We start from the raw sequence: 19,396 nt of genomic DNA, 5'->3' as shown, positions 1-19,396 counted from the left end.
ACACTGGGGTTAAAGGCTATACCCATTGTCAAAAGCATACTCTTGGCACATACAACACTTACTTCATCATTTATAAATAAATGTTGGTCGCTTAAAGAAGAGTCTACTATTCCTACATAATAATCATAACTAACCAGGAAGAAAGAGATCCCACTGTTTGCAGGAAATCATGACTGTTCAGACTGATTTTCAGAATCAACCCAGTGGTCTGGCAGGCTACACAATCCTGATAAACAGAGACAAACACTTTTGTCTATCCAAACTATCTGGGTTGTGTAGATAAGAAACACGGCTTAGACTTCGGAGGGCATGTGAGTGGTGAAGGGTTCACTTAAGCACATACACAGCACTCTTAATAATACAAGTTAGGCAGCATGTATCCAAATAGTACTTTTTTAGACACTAAAACATTCACTACTATTATGTACACATCCATCTCAAGGTATTCACCTAAGACTACAAACACTTCACTATTAAGTACAGTTAGACACATATTTTCAAATACAGAGTGTTAAGCAAAGCAAATGAATAACGGATATAGAACCAGAGAAATAGAAAAGATTTGGAGAACTAATAGGTTTAGAATGAAGGAGTAGCAAACACCATGTAAACCTTATAAATAAGGTACTAACCTTAAAATGTCCTTCACTAGAAAGAAAAGCAGGGCATGGTGCCAATAATCTCACAGATCCCAGTAAACGTCTTTTCAAGAGGCCAGGAGTCTCTTTTAGTAAGTTCAACAAGTGTTAGCTTATATAAACTTTGTTTTGTAGCTAAACTAAGCTCAACCTTGGCGACAACTCAATCTATTATTTTTATGTTAGTTAGTGCTTCCTGTTACATTAGGAAGAAAGAAACGGGGTTGTCAGCATGAGTGTTTCCTATATATTTGTGTGGCTACTATACAAGCTGATTACATTAAATTTCCGATATGCGAAAATGTCACTCCAATGCGCCAACTCCTTATGAAAATTAAGTTGAAAAATAGTTAGCGGTGAGTCAAATTAATAAAGAGCCATTCAATTCTTGTTTAAGTTGGGTTTTCTTATATATTGATATTTATTGACCAGTCCCTTCTGCCTTCTCTGGATCAGGCTTTGCTTTCCAGGCAGCTGGTCACACTTGGGGATGCCCAGTGGTTTGTTCGGGCAGTGTGCAAAGGAGCTCATCCTCATTGGACGGCTTTCTCTTTCCCACTCGCCTCGGTGCTCGCCGTCCCCTGCTGCTGTTCCCTGCAAGCCGGGTCGGCATCTCCCAAACTTCCTCCCTGGAAGGTGGCTCTCTCTCTCTCAGTTTCCCTCTGCAGTTTTGAATTTCCCTGGGCCAATCAAACACAGTGAAAGACCAGACCGTTCACTCCAGTTCTGGGGAGTGATTATCATGCTCCTGGTCATCATCTTCTTCACAGTGTTTATAGTAGAGCCATATAGGAAGCATTTGGTATTTCCAGGGCTGCTGGTCAGCTCTAATATATTATCATGGTTAGTCTCACAATAGCAATATTAACACAAGGAAGGAGACTTTGGTTTGGGGAAGGAGGGCGGGTCTCCTACAGCAGTGGAATACAGCATTCTCTGGGAATAGTCGTCACTAATACCATAAGGGGCTTCCTCTCCCATGTGACCCTCCCCCACGGGCACCACCCCCATGGAAGACTATACTGTTGATGCACTGCCCTGGCCCCATGTTATGTTATGTTATGTTGATTTATACTGTGCACTGCTACCACCCATGGGCAGTCTCCAGGCAATCGTGTGGCTCTGCAAGAGAGGGGGTGGGGATGTTAGTGGGGATAGGATGAAATTATAGGTTCAGAACCAAGAGAAACTGGCATCTGTGAGCATTGATTTGCATGTGGGAGTTGGTTTGGGAGGCCCTGTGTGTTGTAACCGTATGGGAAGACTCAGTCCTTGGATGTGTGTGTCGTGTGATGTTGGGGTGGATTGTGTTTGTGCATGCTGGTTAGTAGCATCCATAAGGAGTCCAGAGACACGGGTGGCTGTTGGTGTATGACTATCTATTGTGTCTGTGTGTAATTGTGTAGTTCACGGTTTATTGACTATGTCGTGGGGTTCCCTCTAGGTGTGCTTTCATTATCTCAGAGATGGTAGGGTGTGAACATTACATTTATTCTTGGTGTGTTTATTCGTAGTGTGGGTAGCCCATAGTCTAGTGTAGTGTAGTGGTGTCGGTTATTTTGTAGGAGCAGGAAGGGGAGATGAATTAGGAAATGGTCGGTTTGGTGGAGCCTCTGGTGTGACTCTTTGGTTGCCGCATAATGGTATCTACCAATATTCTTGGCTGCGGTTCGTCAGCCCATCTCACCTCCTCTCTAGGCCTGTGCTGACTTCCCTTGTGGTTATGGTCAGAGGTGGGTGGTTCAACCTAGTTGTGTTCCTTGTTGTTCATCCAGGTTAGTTGTGGCCGTTGGGTGCGGACCTGATGTCGGTCGGTTCCTGAAAGGGTACCTAGCAGGAGCTCTAAATACAGCGGGGAAGGTGCTCTGTCGGGTGGCCCTGGCTGTGGGTGGGTCTGTTATGGGGATGCTAGGGATTTAGTGGTTCACTTGTCTGCATTTCCTCGGTGTATAATTGGGCGTGGTGCTATCCCTAAAATATATCCATTGGTTGGGCGGCCTGCTTTCATAGCTAAGACTAGTTGCTGGACGTGGTTGGGGTGTGGGCAGGTGGTGCAGTGTTCTAGTCCTCTAAGCTATTGCCGCTGTTAACTGTGACCGTGTCCCTTAGTGTATTTCTTTTTGGTCCTTGATATTATTACTGCTAATGTTTCGATTTGCAGTTGTCATCGTCTCTTGAATAACCAGGTTTCGAGTCAGTTCCTGAAGGTGATGTGTTCCTTCTGGGGTTCTAATTTCCATGGGCATGGTGTTCTAGAGGTTTTCAATTAGACATGAGAATGCTGTTCATCTGAATTTCCTTTTTTCCTATTGTTTAGTTTCCTTTTGTAGGTTGTTGCTTGATCTTAGGTCCCTTCTTGGGCAGCAGCGGCAGATATTGCCTTGGAGGAATTTGGCTCCTTGTCTGTGCAAGGCTTTGTGGGTGATGCAGAGTGCTTTGAATGTAATGTTTTTTTTTTTTTTACTGGTAACCAGTGTAGGCATTTCAGAGCTGGGGTGATGTGGTCTCTTCTGTTTAATCTTAATAGAATACTTGCTGCAGTATCTTGGTGAGTCTTTCCAGCATTCCTAGGTAGAGGATGTCTGCATGGTCAATTCTTGTAAGTATCAAGGATATGATTGTGAAGCATTTTTTTGGTGATTGCGTTGACCTGCGGTACCAGGGATAGTCCTTTGTCATGAGTATTCCTAGGTTATTTACTACGTTGGAAGTCTCTAGCTGCGTTCCCATATCGTCTGGCCAGTCCAGTTGTGGGTTGACTGCGTGGATTGCTGTGGGTGAAAGCATTATTTAAATTTGAGCTGGGTTCAGTGAAAGGTTGTTGTCATCAATTGTAGATGTCTGTCAGGTAGTTGTTGAGGCAATGTTCCTGGGTTGTGTTCGTCTTCACAATCAGTTGTGTGTCATCTGTGTAGTTGTAGGCTGTTAGACTGAGTGGGTTCGAATGATTTTCATCAGTTGGCACATGTAGATGTTGAAAAGCAGGGGAGATCAGCTGGATCCCTGTGGAACGCTGCAGGAGATATCTTTGGTGTTTGAGATGAACGTTGGTAGGTAGGTTCTTTTCGGTTAGGTTTATAAAGAATGAGGTAAGCCACTTGTTAGGACAGTTTTTCTAAAGTCCTACAAAGACTTCATAAAACCATACATCTGAGGCAGTAACATAAGCTCCACTCTTAGTATAAGGCTGTACCACTTGATAATGAGACATCATGGATAGAGGAGCCAGGCTTATCCTAGGAGGGAGAGAGGGCTGTAGCTTGGTACAAAGAAATTGTAAAATACATATGGCCAAAGAAACAGTGATACATTATGTATTGTAAAAAATAAATGGTTTATTTAAATGCAAGTAGACCAAGGGAAATCTTGAGTAAATAAGTACTAACACATTATATATAAACACAATTATAAAAACCAACTCAATACTTAAGGGATACAACCCAAAGTATAACCTTATTAAGAATAGCAACCAGCAGTTCAAGGCGGTCAAACCTATAACACATTCAGAATGCAATCAGCTATTCTCGGGGAGTAAAACCAGGTTACATACACTTTTTGAATACAGACAGTAATTCATGGGTAGTAGACCCTGGCAGTCATGCAGCGACACTCAGTTAAGAAATCACGTATTAAACCAACCCTGTTACCAGGATACTTGTATGAATAGTGGAACATACATTCATGGAACAGTATAAACCTATAACTACATTCAGGATAACCCTCAGTTATACTAGGTGAATAAGAACTAATGGTGTAATAATCTATTACAGTTGCTTTTCAGATTAGTGGAACACAGACTAAAGTAAGAAATAACTCTTTACACTGTTTTTAGGATTGCAAACAGCAGAAGAAGGTCAGCTAAACCCACAGTACACTTTTTAAGAATGTCACACAGTTATTCAAGGTAGGTAAGACCCAAGGCAGATTTATTCTAGACAGGCTATATACAGCAGGTCAAGGGAAGTAAAACCCAGTTGGTAAACATATACACCTATTCTCTGAAAGAAATAGTTAGGTGAAGCCAACAGCATTACTTTGGGGGAAGAGGAGGTCCCAATTCACAGGCGAGTAAAAGAACCTCATTTATACTTTTAGGAATGGCAAAAGAAATTCAAAGGATAGTAAGAACTTTTGTAACTGCTCATATTTCAGAGGGACAGTTCCCAACCAACTCTTTCACAAGTAAGTAACTTTTAAACCCTCTGTTATACCTTTCAAGCCAGAATCCTTTTCTTATCCAGTCCTTCCCTAGACTATTGCATGAGTTCTCTCAGAGGCAGAAGAGGGACCCTAGTGGTCTAGGTGCCAGCTGTAGGCAGGATGAGTTGGGGTTCAGTTGCAGGAAAAGTCAGAGTTCCTGAGGAAGTCTCTTTAAATCAAGTAAGTAGCTCACTTTACAGTTAGTTAGGCCCAGCTACTTCAGAGAAGACACCCTAGAAGAATCCCAGCATTGGGCCTGGGTGAACTGGATGAGAGGACTCCCAATCACATGAATCACCCCCCAAATCTTAACAGGAAAATTATATATATATATATCTTCCTTCTCGAGCTCTTCGCTCATCCGCCTCCAACTCCCTCAGGGTCAGTCGCTTCTCCAAGCAACGAGTTCATGGTAGATCTCTTTCTTCGGCTGGGGCCTCCCTCTGGAACAGCCTCCCTGAAACTTGAGAACCATCTCTGGTTCCCGGAAACACCTTAAAACCTTCCTCTCTGCCTCTGCTTTCTACTCCGGGCTGAAACTGCACTGGTCAACGGGCTACTGTCTGATCTCGGGCACAGGTCCCTTCCCCTGCCCTGCCAGTTGCACCCCTGCACTGCCTCCCTGGCATCCCCCGCACTTGGGGACCGTTTTCTGTATCCCTACAGCCCCTTACCAGCACTTGACACATGTCTGCAGTTATCCTTGCACTTGCCACCAGCTGGCCGCACTATTACTTAACGCTTATGTATTCTATTTATGCTAATGTTGTTCCCATTTACTGCACTGCGATCTCAATGTCACCGGGCCTAGTAAGATCGTTGTCTCTGTCTTCCCTCTGTTCCCCCTCACTTGCCTCGTCACGCCTTGACACACTTGTGTATAGGCGCGTTATAAATGCCATATCATATCATATCACAAGGCTTAAGATAAGTAATACCCCAGCCAACAGTTACTCAGCACAGAAAAACAGTTTGCAGCAGGACGTCTTCAGGATCTGCAGTCGAAAGCCTGGTCCTTAACATTCCTACTCATGGTGAATGAAGAAAGCACACTGGAAGGGAATTTGCAGCAGGGATCAAAGTGGAAGGCTGCAGGCAAGCATTTTGTTCTTCTTGGCTGGATGCGGCTCTGTGGTTTTGGCACCCTTTTCAGGAGCCCGGAGAAGACTGAATATCGCTGTTCAGATTCCCATCGCTAATCTGGTCCAGCACACTAGTGAGGGGACTTCAAGCACTCAAATCAAGTCTCTGGAGGCCCAGCAATATTCGGAATGCGGAAGAACGTGCACCACGTGATGGCTCGAGGTCCCAAGGTATTGCAGCCCAGCAAGGTTACAGCATGCCGTGGGATGGCTGAAAATGCAGGTGTTATTGAGTCTAGAGGATCTCATCAGCCTCTGGGTAGGGGTTGTTGCATTCAGGAGCCCCAGGTCGATTGGAAGGAAGGGTTACGGCAGGCTTCTGTTACACAGCAGGCTCTCCGGTCTCTGGAAATTGCTACAGCTGTCTTCTCTTCATCCTACTCTTCGGTTTCAACTCCAGTGCTCCACTTGTCAGCATCTTCCAGGTTCTGAGTATTTAATAGGAACTACAGCACAACTTCTGCAATCTCCCCCTGCACTTTGTCTCGGGAGGATAGCTCAGGGGCAACGTGCTTGCCTTGGAAGCAAGACAACATGCAGCACCAGAGGTTCGATCCCCGGGTGCGCGCTTAGAAACCTCTGGGTATTAAGCATGTTATAAATAACCCATCATATCATTTTACAGAAAGGGGTGGTCTGGCTTTCGAATCAGGACAGGCAGCCTTCCGCTGAAGTTGGTTCCTTTCAGGCAAGGTGGAAGACAAAGGACTGCAGAGTCTTGGACTCCTACTTTGCTTCCTGCCTTCTCAGACACTCTGGAGACGGGGTGGGGAAAACAAAGAATTCCTGACGAAGACAAAACTTTCACTGAGGCCGTTCCTGCCTAGAATGGCAGGGGAAGACCGCAGAAAGAGCAAGCACACAGGAAATTGCGAAAAAAAGAAGGAGCCCACCATTTTTACCAAAATGGTGGCCCGTCTGTGTATTACAGAGGTTGAATTAACAGCCTGCGAGTAATAGTGACTAAAAGTCATTAAAGTAGTTACAGTGCCACCAGCCATTCAAGTAAACTTGCAATTGTAACAAAATGTTAACAGGTAAGTAACAAAGGGGCTACGTTGTATCCCCCCAGCACTCGCATAAGGTGGGGTGCGCTGGCTCACTTACACATAATGTAAAGGGGATGAAACTCCCTCTTTACTACCCAAGTATATAGAAAGATTATGTGTGGCGGAGTCGGAAGCGGCCGAGTGCGGGACGTGTGAGGCTCTCAGTGCGGCTTGATTTTTGTGTCCTGTGTCAGTGTTCGTGTACATGTATGTGCACTTCTCTAGGTCTCTTCTAGGTCCTTTTTTCTAATCTCGTCAAGCAGTGGACGGTTGCAGGAGCAGGAACGTTTCTGAAGTGAAGAAAACGCCGGCTGAACACACGCCGCAACCACAAGCCGCAAGCCACTGACCTGTGGCTGTGAGTGTGGCTTTTGCACCTGCGAGCGGCGGTGGTGCTGGCGGTGGGCAGTGGTGCCTGGTGTATGGCAGCCTGTTCTGGTCTGGCTGTCCTGATATCTCGGCTCTCTCTGATATCCCTCTCAGCCCTCGGGTGGTGAGTTGAGCTGATTCAGTATAAACGGGTAAATTTTACATATCACATACGTGACCTGGCCGTTTGAAAATGTAGTCTTCTTGTATGTTTAAACAACGGTAAACATGCTCAAATAGCAAAGGCTGTAGGTGCTAAGAAAAAGTAGCCTGCCGTTGCCTGTTGGTGACTGCGGACAGCGCTGTAGGCATAGCTGTGACGGTGCCTGTGATGGTTCCTGAGCACAGTGATTACAAGCGTTTTTGTCTTTGAGCCAACTTACACTTATAGGGGGAATTAAAACAAAACAAATTTCATTTCATTGAGCAAGAACGTCTACCCCTGCATATTGGTAATTCCTGGTCGCAAGTCAGGAAAACATACTGTGCTAGTAATTACAGCATGAGTAGCTTGTATGCCTATAGTCGACTCTATGCCTCCCTACAGTGCTTGTGGAAGAGCACAGTGAAGTGCGTCTCCCCTGTTGGCCTGCTGGCTTGGAAAACTTTGTTTTGACTCTTACAGCGGATTTCTTGGTACGCTTCTTCATGGACTTTCATGGACCTCTTATGGACCTTTGAAGTGGACTCCCACTTAATGAGTGATTAATCGGCTGCATTTTAGTCTGTATTTTAACTTGCATTTAAGTCTGTTTTTTAGTCTGATTTTAGTCTGTTCCTTGTCTGTTCTTAATCTGTTTATAACACTCATTTGTGTTCTATGTTGGCACGTGATTCTGTGAGTAGCATCGAGGAGTATGCAAGTGAAATCGCCCTTCATAGAAATCTTCGCAATGGACACCACAGTATGAACTCTGACGATATGTTTTATGCTCTTGAAAAGCTGTTGACCCAACTTATTTCAAAATGTGACAATTTGGAAAAGAAGATCAATATCCAATCTTTGATCATACACAAGAATATGCGTGGGTGTTGTCATGTTGCATGTAGTGGTGAGTCAGGTCAATCATCATGTAAAACAACTGTGTTGTTATGCCCAGAGCCAAACAAACACACGAAAAAAACAGAAATACCACGACTCGCTCCCGTTTACCATGCATTTATGTATGGTAATAGGAGATTAAGCAGGCAACAAAAAACTAGCAAAGTACTGAAAGCGCAAGCAGATCAAAGTCCTGTGAATGAAGGTACCTGCTGTTGTCACACCACACCCAAACTTTGTGGTAAACATCCCACCTCCGGTTCTGATAACTGGTTGATGATGATGACGTAATTTTGGACGATGTGTCTGGAAATATAGCTAGTACAATCAAATCCACCAAAACGCAACAGCGAAAGGACTCTAAACCCAAATCAACCAAACAAGTGGCTTGTTTAAATAAGATCTCCAACACACAACCCACTTTACCAGCAGTTTGGACTTATCCTCCGAGCATTCATGCAGTGGACAATAGCTCACAAACAGGAATTAAACCTAAATTGTCTAGAAAGATGGTTCCCTTCAGTTAGTGCAATTGTACCAAGAACTTTCGCCCACTCCTTTGAATATATCAGCGGCGTTGTGTATTTTCAAGTCTATTGTACTATTAAGAGTCATAACATCCGACGACATACACATAGTTGACCAGGCTGAAATAAAGAATCAGTTTATAACAAATATATCTTTTGTTGTAGAAGCCTCTCTAAACTAGGTATTAAGCTTAGAAGCTGACTTTCTCCGATTGGGTTATAATATTCACAGCGTGGAAATTCCATTACATAAATCTGAAACTGTAGCATTACCAAGCAATATTAATGTTAATAGTGACAAGCAAAGAACTCACAAATCTGACCCACCATTTACTCCAGTAATGTCTAACCCTCCACACATAAGGGTTTTATAAGTCCGAGGACCGCATTGCCAGAACCCAGGGGCTAGTGGCCACCTCTCCTGCCAATAATCTTCCTGATGGTTATTGGCAGTGGTTACCAGTGGCATTCAAGCCCCATTTCTCTGCTGCGCCACAGTGATGTAACACAGTGGATATGCTTTTCTCTTGGAACACTAGAGGGCATATCCACTTGTTTGAGAATTATGGTTTGGTGAGCGTGATGAACTTATTCGGTGTGGTCGCATTGCAGGAAACATGGTTGCTGGCTGAAGTTCAATTAGATGGTATGAGTACAGTTCACCAGACAGCTACCAAAGGTGCACTGGGTCGACCAAAGGGTGGTCTTCTCGTAACTGTTTTACCACCATGGCGGATAGCAAGATTAAAATTGTCGTCTCAATCATCTTAGTCACTATGATATCCCTGTTTTCTCTAGATATCATACTGATAAATGTCTACGATCCGCCAAATATGGTTATGTCATCTGAGAATATTAAGATTGTCAACACCGTGCTACAGACATATAACCAGGCCTTACCGGTATGGCTCGTTGGGGACTTCAATGGGCTAATTGGTCACCTCCCCTCAGTGGAGGATCACACACTGAATCTTACATCCTCAGCCCTGCCTTCGAAGAAGGTCAACAAGCAGGGTGCTAAGTGGCACTCCATGTTAGCCGCCCATAGGATCGTGAAACTGAATGGCTCAACCCCAGGTGACCCCAACACAGCCTTCACTAGAATTAAAGGTCGATCGGCATCAAAAATCGATTATGCACTCTCAAACATAAGTGGGCTAGCCTATGTAAGGGATATGAGCACGGTCGTCAGAAATGAAAGCGATCATGTTCCGCTGTGTTGGCTTCTCAAGATGCCTACGCTAATGAATACCCCAGCTGTTTATGATGGAAATGGCTAATTATCACTCAATGAGAGAGGGAACTGCATTCGATGGCATGACCATAACATTGACCAAGCTAATATTGTGGTGTCTGCACCGTTACTTGGTTTCATAGTGACGGGTTCTTGTGGGGAGAACGAAGCTGAGGTTGTTAGGCCGAATCCTGTGCAGTTCCCTTGGGGAACACTGCAAAAAGATTAAGACTACAGGAGCAGCAGTAAACCCAATTGGTAGCAGACTGCACCACCCAGATTTACCTGGTAGTCAGACTTCTCTCAAGAGGAGGAGGGCAGTATGCAGAGTATACACAATAGGATCAAAACACAGTAGAGCAAACACACACTGACCAGAGCTTTGTATAAAAAGTATATAGTTATTTATTTAAAACACACTTTAGGCAATACACTAGCACTCTCAATGAAAGGTAATCTAAAACACAGTCAGGTAAGTATACACACCTCCCTTGATAATCATCAGACAAGTCAGGGTTAAAGCACAACTATTTGTTAAGACAGAATTAAGCGCTTAACCTAGATGGCACTCCACTAGTTTAGGTTAAAAAGGGAGAGAAAAGGCAGAGCATAAAATACAACAGTTCCCAACACTTTTAAGAGTTCAGAGCAAGGGGAGAAAGGCAGGTTATACTGTTGTAAGGGAGAATTCTCTGTTTAGGCTGAATTTCCTAACCTAGTGAGTCCCCCAGCAGCTTTGCTGGATTGTTGGGGTTTATTTTTTTCTCCTGCGAAGAGTGAGACTCTTTTACCCTCAACTCTTGGGCCTGATTTGAGTGTGTTTCTTTGAATCTAGATGTGTTTAATGGGCTATGGGGTCTTTTACTCCATAGGGCTTCATGTGTTTTTGTGATGTGTGTTACACAGCACCTTCAGTGCAGTGACACAGGGGTGTCATAGTGACCCCCCAGTATAGACTCCATACCCTGGGACTGACTACTGTCTCCCAGGGCATGTAAAGTCACCATTGACTTTACTAGTCTTAAATTCTGAACAGAACCAGTACAAACCATCATATTGTGGACGTACTGGCTGGGGCAATTCAATTGCCCGGGGGTCTGTTAGTCGAGGGGGCACATCTCCGTCCCCCCTGATCAAATTTTGGCTGGTGGCAGTGGATACTACTTTCTATATTCAACCGCGAATATTTTCCTATGGGATTTCCCATTGTTTTAGGCTACTATCTTTATTTAATTATTTACGGTAGCCTCGAACATACCGCCGGTTTATTTAATTAATATTAATTCTCCGGTTGGTATTTTTTGCCAAAACTTGATTCTAAAATGGCGTTTGTGTTCTCTTCTGTGACTCCAACCCAAGTCGTGCCCTTTGTTCCACTTTTTGGCGGGCTTCTCCACAGAAGCCCTCCACAGTGGTGCCACTATGTCTGGGGTACTTAGGAGGGGTGGAGGGGAATTTAGGCACCCTGGACTGAGTTGCCTAGGCAACTCAAGTCGCACTCCGTCCTGATTGGCCCAAGTGGTGAGCCGGCCGGCTCACCACTTAGCATGTTTGAGTGACAGCTAGGCTGAGTGAATGGGGATTTGCTGCATAAAAGCAGGGCTTTGGGGACTGGAAGTTCAGAAGTCGCCACAGGACCTAAGAATCCGACGAGGGAGAAGCTGAGCCGACCTGCCACGACACCACTACCGGTGGAGCCCTGCTGGACCGTCTCACCACTTTTTCCCAACGACAGAGGAGATCTCCCGCCAGAGAGTCTTCTTCCTTTAACTGGTGGGGATAACCAGTTTCACTGTCTTTTCGCTTTCCCGATGTATCTCGTGGCCGCCGTGCCCGTGCCAAGCACCCTGGCAACCGGGATACCACGTTTTACCACGACCGCGAGACAAAGGTACCACCTTTAACCGGAAAACTCTGCGGCTGGTTTCTGCCCTGGTAGTGCAACGACCTTCATCTTTCCTCCAAGTCGAGATCTTCTCTTCCCCTGAACGACGACGCAACTTGCACCCACTACCAGGAACAACTGCCACCGCTGGAGGATCCTTCCCACTTAAGGTACCGTGTCCCGCCTGGCTTCCCTTGCTTCCGACTGTACGGGGTAGATTTAGCCCCCGGCTTTCAAACCTGGGACACCCTGGCTAAACTTTTCTAAGCCTCTCTAAACTCTTTTCTGAACCCTCTGCAAGACTTTCTAAGCCTAGTGTAACTGTGTGATCTTGGGCGCATTGTGCTCTGCTCTCTCTAAGAGTGGGCCCAGCCTTTGGACTTTGGCTCACCAGTGACTTTTCGCTCTCTGCCTTGCTAACAGTGTTCTTGAATCGTAGAGTGGTGTACCTCTTCATATTCTGTCTTTTTCCCTCCCTTTTTCACAAACTTATTAGAGTGCAATCTAGTTAAGCGCTCACCTCTGTATGAAAATAAGTGGTGTTTTACTGTGATTTTTCTAATGGGGAAAAAGGGGTGTATATATTATAATAGTAACTGTGTTTAGAATGTTTTACCATAAGAGTGCTGGAGTGTTTCAAACAGTGTGTTTTTAAATACATAATTATATACTTTGATACCAAAGCTCTGGTCAGTGTTTGCTTTTATTATTGTATCTGAGTGCCTATTGTGTATACTTTGCATACTGCCTAACTCTAAGTCTGACTGCTCAGCCACAGCTACCAAGTAAATCTGGGTGGTACAGACTGCTACCAAGCGGGTTTACTGCTAACACCCGTAGTCCTATATCTTTTGCAGTGTTCCCAAACGGAACTGCATAGGTTTCTGCCTAACAGAGGACATACTCCAAATTCCATCTGAGCATTGGGTTTGTCGTGCCACCGTAACAGACATATTGGCGATTATCATGAACCTAAAAAAGTCAAGAGTCGCAGGGCCTGATGGTGTGTGCAATTTGCTAATAAAAAAGCAGCCAGGGATCTGGGCGGCTGCCTTGCACCTACTGTTTGTTCAGATAGGTGTCACTGGAATAATTCCCAGTTCTTGGAAGTCTTGCCACATACTAACTGTTCATAAAGAAGGTACTTGGGATTGCCCGAGCAATTTTTGTATGTTGGCAATGTTGGACACTTCATCCAAGATATTTGCTCGTGTCTTATTGCAGGAACTGAATGTGTGGATTAAAGAAAAAAATATAATACCACCAAACCAAATCGGTTTACGGGAAGGATCGGGAATCGTGCATGGTTTGTTGTTGTTATCCACTGCGGTTGAACATTCTTGGTTAAAACGTGGTCTTGATGTATACTGCGCATTTATCGATTTCTCTTCAGCGTTTGACACGGTGCAGAGAAACCGATTATGGAGGAAGCTGCATAGTTGGGGGATACCAATGGGTCTTCTTAAGATGTTGATGATGCTGCACACTGACACTACAGTACGGATACGTTTAAATGCGGAGGGTAAACTATCAGCTTCCATGACATCTAGTGGTGTAAAACAGGGGTGTATGGTTGCTGCAGTACTCTTCAATTTATACTTGGCAGATATGCAAATGGCATTCTGTCTCATCACTGCAAATCCTGTGAAGATCAACGATGTGATCATCGGATGGCTGGCATATGCTGATGATCTCATTTTGTTATGTTTATGTTTATTGTGTTTATATAGCGCTTTACGCCAAAGCGTTATACATTATAACAACAAGAATACAATAACAGTAGAAGCAATTACAAGATATGAGTCAAACCAGTAATACAGCAACTAGAACAATTTGCTAGTGGAGATAAATGAGGGAAGAAGGGGTGGAGAGGGGAATGGAGTGGGGAACGGGAAGTGAGATAAGCTGAAGGCGAGAGAGGGGGAGAGGGGACATAAGAGGAGACAAGGCAGGGGTAGAGAGGCAAGATAAGGAGGATAAAAGAGGGGTACGGGAGAGGGAAGGGCGGGGGAAGATCAGAGTATCAGGGAGGGGAGTGGAGAAGAAGAGATTTTGAAGAGACACGAAAGGAGGAATAAGTGGGGATGGAACGGATAGAGAGGGGAAGGGAGTTCCAGTGGAGGGGAGCAAGGAGCTGAAAGGAGCGAAAACGAGGAGGCACATGGGGACGAGGGAACAAGGAGAAGGAAGTGATCTGCAGATCTGAGGGAACAGGAGGGAGTGTAGAATGAGATGAGAGATATGGGGGAGCAGGTTCATGAAGAGATTTAAAGACAAGACAGAGGAAGTGGAATTTGAGTTGGGAATGAAAGGAAAGCCAGCCAAGCTGTGAGAGCGAGGAGGAGGTGGAGTCGTGAGGAGATAGAAGACAGAGGGTGCGAATGGCAGAGTTGTAGAGGGATATGAGGGGGGCAAGATGAGAAGCGGGGAGTCCGAAGAGGAGAGAAGAACAGTAGAAAAGACGAGAAGAGAAGGGGGGAGATTAAAAGTTTAGTGGCATGGAAGGTTAGAGAGGAACGTACTTTGCGAATGTTGAAAAGGTGGTAGCGACATGCGCGGGAAGTATGAGATATGGTGGGTGAAGGAGAGGGAGGAGTCAAAGTAAATGCCTAGATTACGAGCATGGGCAGAGAGAAGAAGATTAGTGGGAGGAAAGTGAATAGAAGGAGGAGGAATAGTGTTGGAGGGAAAGAATAAGACTTCAGTCTTGTCTGTATTGAGAGAGAGAAAGTGGGATGACATCTAGTTTTTAATGGCAGTAAGACAAGAAGAGAGCTTAAGATGGAGGTCAGGAGTGAAGGAAGAGAATGAGAGGAAAAGCTGGGTGTTATCAGCGTAGAAGTGGTGAGAAATACCGAAAGAAGAGATGATAGGGGCGAGAAGGGAGGTGTAAAGAGAGAAAAGAAAAGGGCCAAGGACAGAGCCTTGGGGTACACCATAGTCCAGTGGGAGCGTAGAAGAGGTACGACTGCCCCAGGAGATGGTAAAAGAGTGGTGGGAGAGGTAAGAAGAGAGCCAGTTGAGGACGGAGCCTTTGAAACCTAAAGAGGAAAGAGTGTTGAGCAGTAAGGGGTGATCAACGGTGTCAAAGGCTGCAGAGAGATCAAGGAGGATAAGGACAGAGGATTGCTTAGAGTAGCGAGCAGTGAGGAGGGAGTTAAGGACCTGGGTGAGGGGAGTGTTTAGGGCGAAAGCCAGATTGAAAGGGGGGGGGGAGGAGAGAAAAGTTGGTGACAAACGCAGAGAGCTGGGAGTAGACTATGAGTTCAAGTAATTTAGAGAGGAATAGAAGAAGAGAGATTGGACGGAAGTTGGACACAAAATGAGGATTAGCAGAAGGTTTCTTCAGAATAGGGATGATAGTTGCATGCTTGAAGGCAGAGGGGAAGGTAGCAGAAGAGAGACAAATATTGAAGAAGGAGGTTAGGTAAGGAATGAGGAGAGGGTAGATCTTGGGAATAAGGAGGGTAGGGAGTGGATCAGAAGGCGCAGCAGTGGGATGAGATTTGGACAGGAGAATGGACACTTCAGACGGTGTGACAGGAGAGAAGTCAGTCATACAGGTAGAGGGGGACTGGGGGAAAAAGGGGGGAAATCATAGCACAAAGAGGAGGAAGTGATGTTTTGGCGAAGAGAGAGTATCTTGGAGGAGAAGTCAGAAGGGGATAAGGGAGATGAGGTTGAGGGGTCATGAGTAGGTGGGGAGAGGAGGCGAGAAAGGGTTTGAAAGATACGACAAGGATGAGAGGCTTGAGAGTGTAGAAGGTTAGAGTAGTAAGAGCGTTTAGCAGAGCTGAGGCTGGAGTCATATAGAGAGTGGTAAGAGAAGTAGGAAGTCTGGTTAGATAGAGAGGGGAATTTGAGCCAGCGACGCTCAAGGCGGCGTAGCAGACGACGCATAGATAAGAGGTGGGAGGAAAGCCATGGTTGAGAAGGTTTACGAGTAGGGCGGAAGGATGAGAGAGGATAAAGTTGATCCAGACTGGAAGAGATTGATGAAGACAGAGAGGATAGGGCTTCATTTGCCAAGTGAGAAGAGAAGTCGGGGAGAGGGGGAAGAGAGGAAGAGCAAGTATCATGAAAGAGAGAAGGGCTAAAGTTACAGAGATCTCTTCGAAAGAAGGGAGAGGAGGAGGGCGAAGGAAAGGGTTGATGTAGAGGAGGAGTAAGGAGAGTAGGGCATGGTCAGAGAGATAGTTGGGTAGAGTAGAGACGGAGGAGGAGGAATAGTTAGAGTTGAAGCTGAGATCAAGAGTGGAGCCAGAGGAATGAGTATATGATATGATATGGCATTTATAACACGCCTATACACAAGTGTTTCAAGTAGGAGGAGAAGGGAGAGGAGATAGAAGGTAGGAGTCAAGGATGGAGAAGAGAGGGGAAGGATGAGGAGGAGAGGGGAGGTGAAGATTGAAATCACCAAGGACGGTGAGAGGAGAAGGAGAGGGGGAGATGAGAGAGAGGTGGTGGTCAAGGTCTTCATAAAAGGAGGAAAGGGGGCCAGAAGGTCTAGATATAATTAGAAAAGAGATAGGATGAGGGGAAGAGAAGGATTTGTAGAGGTATTCAAAGGAAGGGAAGGTTGGGAGAGGTACAGAGGAGGTAGAAGAAAGGTATTTAGGGTGGAAGAGGAGTCCAGTGCCTCCACCACGACCAGAGGAACGAGGGACGTGAGAGAAGGAGGAGGAGGAGGAGGATGATGTAGTGAGAGAAGCAGAACAGTAGAGTTGTGAAGTGGGATCCAGGTTTCGGTTATGCAGAGGAAGTGAAGGTTAAGTCGGAAAAACATGTCCAAGACAGCTGCGGTCTTATTGCAGATGGATCTAACATTCCAGAGAGCAATGTTGATAAGCCTGGAGGGTTGGATAATAGGGGGAAGATAAGATTGGGACGAAGGGGAAGGGAAGGAGGGCGATGGGGTGGACGGGGAAGGGGGTTGAGAGAGGGAATGGACATGATAATGAGGGTAAGGGAAAGGAGAATGGGAGGAGAGTGGGCAGAGGGAGAAGAGTGAGGGGGACGAGGAGAGTGAGGATTGGCGATGTGCATGACAGAGATGCTTGAGTGAGCGGGTTAGGAGGGTCCAGGAGAAAAGGCAGGTCGTAGGAAGAAAGGGCGCCGAAGGTATCAGGAAATATAAGATACAAGGGGACCGGATGGTGGGGGGTGGGTTCAGCCGAGAGGAAGGCCCATGATGTAGGTCCAGGGACCAGGTGGAGGCAGGCGGTCCTTCGAGAGAAGAAAATCAGTGGAGACAGTGGCACGACTGACCGTAGGGGCACAGGTGTGGCAGATGGTAGTGACCAGGTAAGACTATGGTGGTAACAAATTGGTCTGATGAAACAGATGGCTCTGGAGTTTGCAGAAAGCCCTGAGAGGAGAGAGATCAGGTTTTGGTGAGGGCCAATAGACAAGAAAGAACCAGGGGGGTAGCAGGCAGTTTGCACATCCAGGGGATACAGTTAGATTTTACACTGCAGGTCTTCAGAAAATGCTTGATGCCCTTGACAACTATTGCGCCGATAATGGTCTACAGATTAATATTGATAAGAGTAAAGTGATGGTTTTCACAAAAAAACATAGACCAAAAAAATATGTGTGGAAACTGAATGGCAAAACAGTGGAACAAGTCAACTCCTATAAATACTAACATGGAATGCCCACTGGGTCTCTCTGCAGGCCCGATGCATGATTTCGACTTATAGGAAGAAACAGTGGTTACTCAGTATCAGCAGTACTGACCATATATACAGCAAAAATAAGAGCAATATTACTGTATTATCATCTGGTGCCACAGCCTCATTAAGTTGGTGGAACGTTTTGAAGCTTGTCTGTTATGAAAACTGCTCTGCCTACCTTTTAATGTAAGTGTGGAGTATCTTTACCTCAAATTTGATCTTTTGCCGATGCCATATGTATTCACTAATCATTGTGTGATAAATATTGAGAAGTTAAATAGATTGGAAACTGATACAATTATTGTACCATATGTAGCCGCGTTCATGAGACTTGAGGGTAAAGCCTCGTTTGGTATCATGGGCAAACTAAAAACGTTACACACTAAGTGGGCGGATATATTTTTAACCCTTAGCAAAACTAGCATACTCACTATGAAATCAACTCTGAAAAGAGTACTGAAAGAAGTTTGCCATGAACAACAGCTCACTAACCTTGCCACTAAATCTCACAGTAGGATTTATTGCCAAGAACGCATAAATAGATGTACCCCGCCGGCCTATATCAAGGCTTATCCAAGTCTGCACACTGTCCGGTTATACCCATTACTGAAATGTAACATATCTGAATCACTTTATACAAAAGGTGGCCAATTAGGATTACCGTGTGCTGAGCGAATATATCGTCTGTGTGGTAATGACACCACTGAGACGCTGTACCATCTATTGATTGTGTGTGATGGTTTGTATGCAATGCGCTATAAACATATGAAGTCATACAAAAATCAATTTGAGCCTGCCGAAATGGAAGCATTATGGTCACATTTCATGAGCGGCAACGACATAAATTTGATTTTATGGTTGCATTTATATAAAAGGATTGTAGTAATCTTGCATTGTATTGACTGACTTTATCATGCAATATATTGTATTGTATGGAATATAATTAGATGAGAGATGCGATTGGTGTTGTAATTGTGTTATACAAAGCATTGGTTTTGCTATATGTATATAAATAAACTTGAAACTATATGAAAGAAAAATTACAGGGGAGCCCAAGCCCAAAAGTTGTAGGAAACTGTAACTTAATACACTATGGCGAGATATAACAGTCACCCAAAAAAAAGAGTTAAAGACTAGGTGAGAGGGGAAAAGGATTCCCCTGGACCTAGGGACAAAGGAAAATAATCACCAAGACCAAGCAAAAAGGTCTTGGGTTGACACAGGTCAGGAAGATTTATCATAAATATGAAAATCTTACCTAACAGCACTTTAATGCGGAACCCTGTATGCCACATTCCACAGTGTTTTTTATTAGTGTTGTGTGGCTGATTGGGTTGAAAGCTGCCGATATGTCCAACAGTATGAGGGCCTATTGGGCGTCATCGTCTGCGCTTATTTTCAGGTCGTCCCATACCGATAGAAGGTGTTAGGCAGAAACCTGTGCAGTTCCCTCTGGGACCACTGCAAAAGATTTAAGACTACAGGTGTTGGCAGTAAACCCACTTGGTAGCAGTCTGCACCGCACAGATTCACTGTGGTAGCTGTGGCTGAGCAGTCAGACTTCTCTCAAGAAGAGTTAGGCAGTATACAGAGGATACATAATAGGTACAGAGGTAAAATAGCACAAGCAAA

At 45.0% G+C, this 19,396-nt stretch overlaps 1 protein-coding gene across 1 annotated transcript in view; it reads right to left on the bottom strand.

The window, feature by feature from the left end:
• Positions 1-19,396, bottom strand: part of HIRA (histone cell cycle regulator) — a 1,376,152-nt gene that overhangs the window by 356,607 nt on the left and 1,000,149 nt on the right. The window lies entirely within an intron of this gene.

The sequence above is a fragment of the Ambystoma mexicanum genome, chromosome 10 (genome assembly GCF_040938575.1).
Source record: "Ambystoma mexicanum isolate Mex_15411 chromosome 10, UKY_AmexF1_1, whole genome shotgun sequence".
Taxonomy (NCBI): domain Eukaryota; kingdom Metazoa; phylum Chordata; class Amphibia; order Caudata; family Ambystomatidae; genus Ambystoma; species Ambystoma mexicanum.
Note: the sequence above shows the minus strand (reverse complement) of the source record. Positions and strands in the feature narration are given on the sequence as shown.